The sequence below is a fragment of the Ambystoma mexicanum genome, chromosome 8 (assembly GCF_040938575.1).
Source record: "Ambystoma mexicanum isolate Mex_15411 chromosome 8, UKY_AmexF1_1, whole genome shotgun sequence".
NCBI classification, from domain to species: domain Eukaryota; kingdom Metazoa; phylum Chordata; class Amphibia; order Caudata; family Ambystomatidae; genus Ambystoma; species Ambystoma mexicanum.
The window spans coordinates 827,299,509-827,312,110 of NC_090929.1; the positions used below are offsets into that span (position 1 = coordinate 827,299,509).

At 44.0% G+C, this 12,602-nt stretch overlaps 1 protein-coding gene across 4 annotated transcripts in view; it reads right to left on the reverse strand.

Annotated features, from left to right (window-relative positions):
* The window catches only part of LOC138472491 (cGMP-dependent protein kinase 2-like), a 2,724,950-nt gene that overhangs the window by 496,600 nt on the left and 2,215,748 nt on the right, over positions 1 to 12,602 (reverse strand). The window lies entirely within an intron of this gene.

Genomic DNA, 12,602 nt, shown 5'->3' on the forward strand with positions numbered 1-12,602 from the left:
CTCATAGGAATTTAAGGATTTTTGCACACTTTTCATTGTTTCACAAATCCATTTTCAACTGTCAGTTTAAAAAGTGTAAATCTTTTCTCTCTTGTTTGGGGAGGGAAAATTATATTCAAACACTCAAACACTGTACTCTGTTCTTTTATTCCTGAATACATGCTACTTACTTACATCTGTGTACAATTGCTCATTTGAGAATTCAGAACTTTGCATGTGGAATCTTAACTTAAAATCTATTTTTTCACCAACCAAAACTGTTCTTTTTCCTGTGTTTTCTATTCTGTATTGCTATAAGTGAATTCAATTGCTTTACTTACTTTCTGAATTGTTTTGTCACCACATCGGTGATTGCTACCCCAAATATATGTATATATTAAAATGTGTGTTGATTTGAATTTTAAATAAATAAATAAATATTTACTTTTACCAACCAGCCTGATTCCTGGTCCACTCTGAAATGGGGGGTATTTTGAGAAGGGTGTGATCTGAGTGGTATATCACTCAGAATATTGAACCTATACGCACAATAAATAAGTATTTCATTTGTGCATTAGATGCTAGGCGAGACCTGGGTGTGTGCCTAATTGAAATCCTTAACAATCTTAATAGCAATATTAATAATTAGATGATTCCTTTACTCACCTCTCAATAAAGTGTTACTGGGAATGAACATCTCTGCGTGGCCTGGAGGTTCTGTGAGAGGACATTTTGGAAGAAACCTCTGGAAGATTCTAATGCTTCTGAAAGTGGATGTTGTAAAGACATGCTGCAAAATATACTAGTTTAGTCCTGTAGACAAACTGAGGTTCAGTGCCTCAACTAGCCTTTATGCAAGGCTCTGTCCATCAATGCTGAGAGAGGGCAGAGATGCCCCAGATGGGATAGAGAAGTGCTAGAGACATCTGGAATAACAGGTATTGTTGCATTAATGGATGCCACTGTCTGCTGTCTATGTGTAAAGATGAGTTGATGTCCCTAAAGTGGAGGAGTCACAGAGACTTTGAGATCATTAATACAGCTGGGAGAGTGTGGAGATATGCAGGGGTGCACAGTGGTGAAGAAATAAGTGCTTGAGCAAAAGTCCACAAGAATAAAAGAACAGAGAGCAACTTAAAGAGGAAGATCGCACAGGAATATTATTGTCCCATGTATTTTTGAGAATACATCAATTGTATCAAACCTTAGTTTTCCTCACATTTACACATGTGAAACTGACGGGTCGGGTACTGCCATCTTGTGCTAAACTTATCAATTGATCCATCAGCCTAGGTTCATGGGCCCTCGCGGTAGTAATTCAGATCACCCGCCCCTAAAGCTGATATCACTAGACTCTTAAGCCCCTTTTCACAAAGCCAATGCACGTCTCATGTCAACGTCCTCTGTGCGCAATCTATTGCTGTGTCTTCATGAAAATGTATAGAACGCCTCTTTCCTCAACAAGTATAAAGAAACCCTTTCTGATCAGACAACATTGGAGTATCTTTTTCCTTCATGTCAGTGTATTTCATTTGGAGCCACTCAGACACGTGTTTGCTCTGTTAAGCTATCTTCCAAGTACGACGCATTGAGAACAGGCACTTAAACTATCTAAAATCAATTAACTCTGTAGTCCCTTTTTATTTAAATTTAAACATTGCTTACATTATGTTGAAATATCTTTACCAAACCATATTTAAACTCTTTACATGGCTTATTTTTTACATGTGTCAATGCGAAATTTCACAAAGTGTGTGCCTATTGTTCTTGTCTTTGCACTATGAGTTTTTGTAACATGGCTGTTTCATCTCTTATTTTTCTTTTGCATTGAATTTTAAGGTAAAACCTAATTTTGTTACTGCATGCAAACAACATTTTTTTTCTCACTGTTGATTTTATACTTCTTCAATAGTCAGGAGCTAAGGCAAAATTTCAGCAGTACCTGTATGAGCCTGAATAGTCAGAAGAGAAAATGCCTGAAAGAGAAATAAAGTTGGGGAATCAGATAAAAGTTGTGTTGATCAATCACCGAAGCCGTAACCCAGTCGCATAGAAGATGTTTTCACCTGTTTTACCTGGCATCGTTATGGGGTTATGCCAACTGTGGTGGAGAACTGCTGCTGCAGAGAAAACTCTGGCTGCTTGGCCTACATAGCCGAAGAAGACACACCACTGCAATGCATTACCGAGCTGTATGACTTCAGGGCAGCCTGCCTTACAAGATCTCTACTACGAATGATGATGGTCCTTAAGCACGATCTTCAAGCTACAGTTTGCCCTCGTAACCCAAGTAATGAGTATGTTTACTCTATACATGTTGAATCTTTGACAACCGAGACAGTTAACATTTTATGTTCTTCTCCTACATCATTATAACTTCGGTGGATCACTGGCAAAAGCTTTTTCTCTTGATTTAATACACTTCTCATTCTAATCTCAAACCTAAGTATTCATCATTAGATTTAACATCCAAACAACTATGTTTCTTTTACTTGAAGTTAAAAACAATATTTCCCTATGTTCCAAACTGTTTTTGCTGGAATGGGAGTTCATATTTCTACTGTCAGTACTTTGCTTCAAAAGATACTTTTTTAAGCATAAGCATGCATTTTGAACAAAATAAAAGCAATCATTGGGTTCTTTCAGGTGAACTATTTCTGTATCTCTTACACAGGTGGTACAGGCTTATGGTCTATCAAATGTTTACATAGTGGATATGATATGATATGTCATTTATAATGCGCCCGTACACAAGTGTTTTAAGGCACGACAAGAGAAGGGAGGGAAGACAGAGGGAGAATAAGACAAACACTCTTACTATGCCTTGTGACATTCAGATCGCGTAAGTGCAACAAGGCAAAGTGCAGGGGGAAGGGAGAGGGAAAAGTGCCAGTGAATGGGAGGGGGAGGTGCAATCAGGCAGCTATGCTCTGAGTAAGTGCAGCCAGGGCAGTGCGGCTCTGAGTAAGTGCAAGGAGCAGTGGTCGAAGTGTATGAAAAGAAGTAGTGGAGCTATGTTCCCTGCTGGACTGCCCCTGCTCCCCACAAACCCCATTGCCACAACCCCTCCCACACACAATACACCCCCCAAAACACTTACACTTGATGTTTAAGGGAACGTTCAGTGCAGTGCACTGAAAGTGAAGGTTTCAACTTCTTCCTACACTTTTATTTTAAAAGAAAACCATTCCGGAACGGTTTCTTTTTAAAATAAAAGTATAGGAGCTGTAAAAGGTAATTTAAAAAAGTATAGGAGCACCGCTCCCGACCGCTCCCGCTCACTTCGACCACTGGCAAGGAGGCAAGGGACTGTAGAGGTTACAGTTACATTCCCCAAGTATGCAGTAGGCCCAAAGGCAGTACAGGAGGGAATGATCAAGGAGGAGCTTGGTACCAAGTGTCACTCGGAGGGTAGCTAAGCAACCAGTCGGCACAGCAGACAGGAATATCAGCAGGGGAGGGAGAGAAAGCAGAGGAGAAAAGGAAGGTCTTGAGCAGCTACCGGAACTTCAGGTGATACGGCTCAAGTTTGAGAGGGGCAGGGGGGCCATTCCACAGGTAAGCACCTTCAGAGGAGAGAGATCTATCCCCACTCTCTGCCTGGAGTATTGTCTGACCATCAGAGAGTTGGAGGTGGCTGAGCGAAGGGCTTGAGAAGGAAAGTATTTTCATAGAGAGAGTTGGATGTAATGCGGGCCCTGACCCAGAGAGCCTTGTGGACAATGCAGAGGGTCTTGAACTTGATCCTTGCAGCTAATGGGAGTCAGTGGCGAGGTGTCAGGGCTGGAGAGACGCGGTCGACTGCATTTGAGGCCAAGGATAAGTCACGCAGCCCTATTCTGGATTAGTTGCAGAGGCCGGAGAGAAGAGGAAGGCAGATTTAGAAAGAGGTTGTTGCATTAGTCCAGCCTAGAGAGAACCATCTCCTTCCCTACCTCTCTCCCCCCTCATAACCCTGCCCCCCTTCCCTTCCCCTCACCCCTTCCCCCTCCTCCCGATGACCTCAAATTTTATACTGTAACCACCATAGTGCCTAGGAGGTCACTCGGTGCCCCCCCCTTCCCCTCCCTCCTTCCGCGTCCCCCCTTTGAGTAAGGTGTTCTAAATACTGTACCACTGGGTTGTTTCATGTTTGTAAATTATGCTTCATTCATTACTGTACCTGTTGTTATTCTGTAAAGCACTTTGGTGTAAAGCGCCATATAAACTCAATAAACATAAACATAAACATAAACCAGGGCTCTGGAGACAGTGAGCTTCTGGGGGAAAGTGAGAAAAGGAAGAATACCTCTGAGGGGTGCTGCTGGTAGTGGGCCTTGTTGGCAAGGTACGTGATGTGAGCAGAGAAGGAGAGATGGGCTTTGAAGATGACAAGAAGGTTTTTTGCCTCACAGGAAGGTGAGGAAGAGGGCCGAAGGAGGGCAGCCGGTATGCGAGAGGGAAAGTGGAAGCAGGGATCCCAGTGAGAAGGATCTGTGCCTTACTGGCATTAAGGCAGAGATAATTGGAAGCACACAAACTCTGAATTGCAGATAGACACTGAGGAATGAGCGAGAGAGAAGAGGAGGCTGAGAGGAGCCTGAAAGGGAGCTGAGTGTCATCCGCATAACACTTACAGTTTGAGGAGAAGGTAGAGATCAGGTGGGCCAAATGGCCAAGTAGACATTGAAGAGCCAGGGTGAGAGGGTAGAACCCTGTGGAACACCACATTTGGTGAGATATGTGGTAGAGAGAAAGGACCCAAGTTGGACCTGGGAAGGTTGGTTCAGGAGGAAGGAGAACAACCACTCTACGGCCTGATCTGTGATGCCCAGGTTCTCACAAAGTTCTTTGGTCAGGATGGTGTGATTGATGTGTCAAAAGCAGAGGAAAGGTCAAGGAGGATGAGTACAGAAGGAAGGATGGAGTCAAGATTAGAGAGCAGATCTTCATGGGTGTTCAGGAAAGCAGTTTCCGTGCCTCCGGCGGCTCTCGTGCCAGACTGATGATCATGGAGACAACTAACAGATTTAGTGCGGAGAGTAAGCTTGGAGATGGCCAGCTTTTCCAGGGGTTTGCCCTGGAAAGGAGTGATAGAGATTGGGGACGATAGTTAGGAACAGGAGAAGGCTTTTTAGGGAGGAGGTGCAAAGGGGAGTGGTTGAGGAGAGAGCGGAAAGATCCAGAGGTGAAAGAGTGATTGCAGAAATCAGCCAAGGCTGGAGCAATGGTGTCAATGTGGTCCTTGATGCTTCTGGAGGAGGAGTGAAGCACCTGTTTTGATGATACTTTCATAGATCGGTAGAGGAAGAGGAAAGTGAGGACATGATGTCCTGGGTTTAAGTGATGCAGTGAGAAGCCAGAGCCATAGAGGGGGCCATGAGGGGACAGAAGAGGTGTAGAATGCAGAAGGATTGACCAGCTTCTTGCAGATTTTAAAGAGTTCAGCCATGTTGTTAGAGGCCGCAGATATGCGCGCTTGGCTGTAAACTCTCTTCTTGGACACGAGAGAGAGTCTGTATTGCCTTTGGAGCAGGCGGCAGGCCAATTTGCCAAAGGATGTGCTTGATGCCCACCACTTCCTCTCAGCCACCCTGCATTTGCATTTCAGGGTGGTGAGGTCGGAGTCATACCAAGAGTTGCACTTGGAATTAGGCTTTAGACGGATTCTCATGACGGGGCAAGGATGTCCAGAGTATTGGAGAAAGAAAGAATCAGGTTAGAGAGGGCGGTGTCAGAGTGTGAGTCAAGAGTAGGAGGAGCAGAGAAAGTAGAGGCAAAGGCATCCACTGACAAACGCTTCATGGGCCAAATGACCGAGAAGGTAGGTAGCAGTGCTGCGGTGGGCTTTGTCTGAGGGACAGAGAGTTTCAGGTGAGAGGAAAGCAGAAAGTGGTCAGTCCAAGAGAGAAGAGTGATGAGAGTGGGATGTCTGAGGAGAGGTGAACCTCCCGGGTGTGTCTGGCAGAGTGTGTCAAACCAGCGGGTAGAATGGAGAGAGAGTGTCACAGAGGTTGTGGAAAAGCCCAGAGAAGGGATTAGAAGGATCCAGTTGGATGTTGAGGTCTCAGAGGAGGAGAGGTTGATAGGTAGAGGCAAGGAGGTAAGATGAGAGGTCAACCTACTCTCAGAGGAAGAGGGCAACCTGGCCTGTTGGCTTGTCGATGGTGGTCCCAGTCAGAGAGAGGACAGGAGAGATAGAGAGCCTTCAGACCAGGCATTGAAAGGAGGAGTAGGCCTGTGTAGGAATGACAGAAGCAGGTCCACTCCGGAAAGATCAGAGCTACTCCACCTCCGGGTCCATTGGTTGTGGGCTGGGGGAGGATCTTGTAGCCATCGGGGTAGAGAGTGTCAAAACTCATAACAGAGCCAGACATGAACCATGTCTCAGTGACAGCAAGGTCATCCAGGTCAAGTTCTTCAAAGAGGTGGCAGATGTCAGAGGAGTGTTTGACAGCAGAGCGAGAGTTGAGAGAAGCGACTTGGACCAGGTTGCCACATTTGTAAGACTTCCGGAATGGGTACAGGCCTGAGGTACACCCAGTGGGAGTGGTAGAGTGGCCGAGAGTGGGGAGAGGTGGTAGCAGTGGGTGGCATAGTAGCCAGAGAGGTGCTAGTAGGAGTAGCGGGAGTAGGAAGGATGTTTATAAGACACAGTAGACACCTATTCAAAAAGGAGAAGATTGGCCTGAGGGCCCTGGATCAGGACAGTGCCATTCAGAGAGACATTAATGATGGTCTTGGAGAAGTGGAAGAAGGCCAAGAGGACTTCCCACCAAGTGCCACCATTAATGGGAGAGGAAGAAATAGGAGAGAGATCTGAGACCATATGAGGGGTCCATAAGTCTGGAGAGGGAACGACAAAGAGGAAGTCAGTTACAGTCTGTCTGGAGGAAGTGCTGATGTAGGTATCAGCGATGGGGAGCTAGAGTTGGAGACCAGTATAACCCTCATGAACTTTTCCCCTACAGACTTAGTGAGAGGGATACGATAGGAGATAGAGTAGCAGTTTGAGAAGATGGGAGTGATTTAGAGCACCACAGAGGGTGCAAGGAGGCAATAAGGAAGAGTGAGAGAGGAAGAAGCACAGCCCAAAGCCAAGCACCACGGGAGGCAATGAGGGGAGAGTACACAGAGCGGGAAGCACACAGGAGGCAGCGAGCAGGCAACCACAGGGGGACGCAGGAGTAGTGTGAACGGAAGACAGCGGGTATACAGCGCACTGTAAAAACACCAAGATATGACTTTCCTAAAAAGGGGGGAAAAGGCCTAGGTTTCAAACACAGCACAATGCAAAAAATACAGATTCGACTTTCCTAAAGAGAAGGGAAAAGGGCCTAGTTTTCCAACACTGCACAATGCGAAACACCTAGATTCCGCTTTCCTAAAAACAGGGAAAAATACCTTTTTTTCAAACACAGAACAAAGCAAAACACCCAGATTCAACTTTCCTAAAAAGATTCATGGAAGACTGGGATTCAGCATTCGATGAGTAATACCTGCCTGTGTGGTTGAAGCCATCCATGAGAAATTCCACAGTGACTACAGACAATCCAAGGGATTTGTACAGACAGTACCTAAACCACACCATTGCCGTTTGCAGTTTGTAAATGCCATCAACCTACCAGACGTCATCCAAAATAAAAAAAAAGAGTTAATATGAAAAGTTGTGAGAAATATTTTGTTAGTCTTCAACACGTCCAAACATCTAATATTTATAAATGCATGCTATACAAAGAGGATCATGAAAGATCGGTGTCCTTTAAGAAGTTTACTGGCATATTGCACTCGCCTCATCCACATCCATCCCCCTCCGGTCACTTTGCACCTGCGACCATGTGCTCGGAAAGGGACTGGGCTGGTTGGGAATTAACAAGGTGCCAAATACCTGGTATACCTCAATGGGCTCTTTCGCATGGAGACCATTGTCTACATGGCCACCCCAGACCCAGTGTCTCCAGACTCCCCTTTGAAGACTCCTTCCATGCCATCAATATATCTATGTGTCGTTTGACTATGTTGTGGGGCTTTTGTGCTTGCCTCATCCACATCCATCCCCCTCTGATATCAATAGCAGTTGGCAACTGTGACTGTGCTCTCGCAATGGGGCAGGGTGAATGGGAACGCACAATATGCCGAATACCATGTACACCTCAAAGGGTTATTTCGTATGGGGACCTTTGTCCACATGGACACCCCAGACCCAGTGTCTCCAGACTCCCTTTTCAAAATCCTGCCCCTGCAATTAGCATACCCATGTGTGCTTTGACTATGTTGCAGGCCTTTTGCGCTCACCTCATCCATATCCATCCCCCATCTGGAATGAATGACAGTTGGCACCTGTAATTGTAAATGATTATTTATAACAGGCTTAATACACAAAGGTTTCCATGCTGCTCCATGTCATCTTGCTTCCAAGGCGGGTGTGTTGCCCCTGGCTATCCTCCCGAGACCTGTGATGTGTGGTCCCAAGTGGGCTGGGTGGATGGGAATGCTCAAGGTGCTGAATACCATGTGCACTTCGAAGGGTTCTTTCGCATGGGGACCATTGTCCACATGGCCACCCCAGACCAAGTGTCTCCAGACTCCCCTTTGAAGACACCCTAACTGCAAACAACATATCTATGTGTCATTTCAATATGTTGTGGGCCTTTTGTGGTTGCTCATCCATATCCATCACCCCTCTGGTATCAATGGCAGTTGGCAACTGTGACCATGTGCTTGCAAGGGGGCTGGGTGAATGGGAACATTCAAGGTGCCAAATATCATGTACACCTCAAATGGTGCTTTCGCATGGGGGCCATTGTCCACATGGCCAAACCAGACAAAGTGTCTCCAGATGCCCCTTTGAAGGCACCATAACTGCAAAAAACATATCTATGTGTCATTTGACTATGTTGCAGGCCTTTTGCGCTTGCCTCATCCATAACCATCACTGCTCTGGTACCAATGGCAGTTGGTACCTGTGACCATGTGCTCGCAAGGGGGCTGGGAGGATGGGAACGCTCAAGGTGCCGTATGCCATGACATCTCAAAGTGTTCTTTCGGATGGGGACCATTTCCCACAAGGCCATCCTAGACCCAGTGTCTCCAGACTCCCCTATGAAGACCCTGTTCCTGCCATCAACATATCTATGTGTCCTTTGTCAATGTTGCAGGCCTTTTGCGCTCACCTCATCCACACTCATCCCACCTCTAGTATCAATGGCATTTGGCACCTCTGACTGTGTGCTCGCAAGGGAGTTGCGCTGGTGCTACGAACACGTCAAACATTCACATAGAGTCTGGGTGAGTGTGAAGGAATGCATTAGACATTGACATACACACCCACGTTTCTCAGCATTTATAAACACCTTGAAAGATTGCAAGAAAACATCTCTGCAATCTACAACGGATAACGTCATCTATCCACTTTTTACTTTGCTTTCGGAATCAGCTCATCTATTTTTCCATGTATCGGCTAGTCAACTATTGGTTTCTCCAGTGTCATTGTTTTCAGCTTGCCAATTTTCTATAGCTTTTACTCAATTTACATTGTATTCTCAATTTAATTTATCTCAGAGACTTCATCATTCTCAAAGTTTCTATGTATTTTTATCTCTGAAATCAGCACATCACATGACAGTGTATTGTTTGCAAATGTAATGTTTCATAATCCATGTTTTAAATACATGTTTTCTGTAGGTGGCTCAAACGTTGTTCCATGTACTAGTATATGTTTCTGCTTGTGGTAGACGAATGATTTTTTTGTCTAATTTGATTGCATGATGGCTAGACCCCGTTACAGGGCATTTATTTAAGTCTAAAAAACGTTTACTATCAAAGCTATGCGATGGTTGATTTACTCAGTGTGAAACTTTATTCATTGTAATATTTTTTAACAGACCTTCTGGACAATCAAACAATACCTTCATGTATCATTTCCGGTTGCCCTAATATCAGCCATGTCAAAACTCATGGAACAGTGAGGTATGTTTTCCCAAAGGATTTGAATCTGATAAAAACATTGCTGGTGAATTGCATTTACAGTGTCTGGGATTGAAAGCAGAGCCAAGGATGTCCTGGAGGACTTTAGGGGCAATTGATTCAATGTCTGCAGCATGCACTCCTCAGAAGATATGTGCAAACCATAAAAGTACCCAAAAAGCATCTGCCCAGACTCCTTCGCAAATTACTTCCCAATATTGTTCCAACTGAATTTCTGCACACGCTGACTCGGGTGAGTAGTGGACTTTGTTTTAAGTATGTTCATATGTACTCAATTGGTCTGTATAGATATTTCTTCTACATTTTCACACAATCTATTGAAATAGTGTGTTAAAAGGTAACATGATGAACGATTTTGAGTTATTTGGGGAATATTTCCAATGATATTTTATTGCACAATTTTCCTTCATGACACAATCTATAGTAGTCTTTACATTTTTTACTTTATACTACTTTTTGTATCCGTTATTTAGGGATACACAATTAGTTCAGTGCAATGGGAGCATTTCTAAAAAGTTATACATCGTCCTCTGAAAATAAATTGGTTATTTTCATAAATGTGTTAATTACCATGTCTGTCTTTATGCCGACCACACTGATGGAAGTACAGGCCATTTCCACAGAGGAAACCACAGACACGTCAAATATCCAAATGGTGATGTCAAGCGACAAGCACGTAAACTTATTTTAGAGTGTTTGATGTGGTCTACATTTCATTACTAATGTAGGTTTTCTATTGAACACTGTTATGAATATATACATTGAAAAAAGTACAGAGAAACAACTTTGACCATTATTCCAGAGTCAACATCAACCTCACTCACCTTTAAAGTAAATGTTTGTATACTAATCCTGCAGATGCTACTACACAAAACATTTATATGGGCAAGTTCAACTTGAAATATATTGATCATTGTTATGTATAATATTAGCTATTGATAAAAAACTAGCATGTAGGATTGTATCACAATATTGACTATCTTTTGCAATAAATTGTGCTTTATTGTTTTACTGCTTTTACATGATCACTATTAAAACAAGTATTTTTATATAGGGGAGTGCTGGAACTTCAACTGCGTACTATTCTTCTTTTGCAATTGGTCTCGAGGATGAAGTATGAGAATACAGAATGTATTGAATGATATTAATAATTGTTGATTAATAATATTTAGTTTAAGATAACATTTATTTTTTTAGAATTTATAATACTTTCCACAAATTGAAAAACACTCAATCAACAAACACAACAACACCCCTATCCTTAGACCCAAACATAACATCCCCCTATCAACCCCATGGATGCTGGCAGCGTTAGCACCGACACACTGTGAAAAACTCTCGTACTCTCCCACACACCCTCACTGACAAACGATTGTACATCCTCCCCCTGTCTCTGTCCCTCCGGGCCCCAGTCTCACTTCTCAGACTTTTATTCCAGGGAGGACATGACTGGCGAGACCAGCCAATCACATTGGACCAAGAAAAATGTCATCAAAGGCAAACTCCATCCAAGCTTGTGGTATGTATACCTTGCACCACGTCTGTGGACACAGGCCACAGGCACGGCTACTCATCCATGCACCCTTGAATGTAACTATGGCTATGCTATTCTGGTCTCGTAGCTCACATAGCCATTGACACTGAAACACCTGACATACTCCAACACCTCTGCCTTTGGTATACAGCGGCAACCTCCAAAAAAATGTCTGTCTAGCTGGGGACTCTGAAACTAGCACGCTATTCTAAAACACCAACAGCACCCGTCCATGTGCCTGAGCTCAGGCCTGCTTACTGGAGCCTAGCCAGCCCACCTAAATCCTAACCTGGCAAAATTCACACATTCATCTCTAATTCAACTCTTAGAACCTCCCACATATGGATTGCAGTCACCAAGCGTATTCCAACCACAAAGAGCAAAGATGCTAAAAAATGTGGAAAGGGCGCTATGTAAATGACAAATACAATACAATACATTACAACAACCTTGTTGTGTTAATAGGCCACACACATGCAGCAATGTTATGTTATGTTGTTATGTTATTGTGCTTATACCGCGCCAAAGCCCGTAGGCATCCAGGCGCCGAGAGAACAGAGTACAGTGAACAGAGACTACCGCAGGGGATTACTCTAATAAAAGAGATGCGTTTTCAATTGTTTTCGAAAAGCAAGAAGATCTGTTGTCTTGCGCAGGGATATGGGCAATGCATTCCATGCCTTAGCTCCCTGGGTGTGAAAGGCCCTTCCAGAGCCTCGGGAGCGTTTAACTCGGTGCTGTACTAAAAGATAGCCTTCAGCTGACCTGAGGTTTCTCTTAGGCTGGTAAATGCCAATGACGTCCTTAAGGTAAGCAGGAGCAATGCCAAAGATGCATTTGTGGCATATAGTTATCAATTTAAATTGAATTCTGCGTTCCACAGGAAGCCAATGCAATTTTTTTCTGGCTACAGTAGTGGGTTCTGAACGCTTCATTTGAAAAATGATGCGAATAGCTTTATTTTGAATTTTTTGTAACTCCTGGATTTCTGCTTTACCTGCACCACCTAAGAGTGCATTGCAGTAATCAATGCGAGGCAAGATAACAGCTCTCACGAGCTTGATACAGTTTTCGACCGGAACTAGTGGCGCAACTTGCCTAAGCACTTTGAGGTGGTAATTAG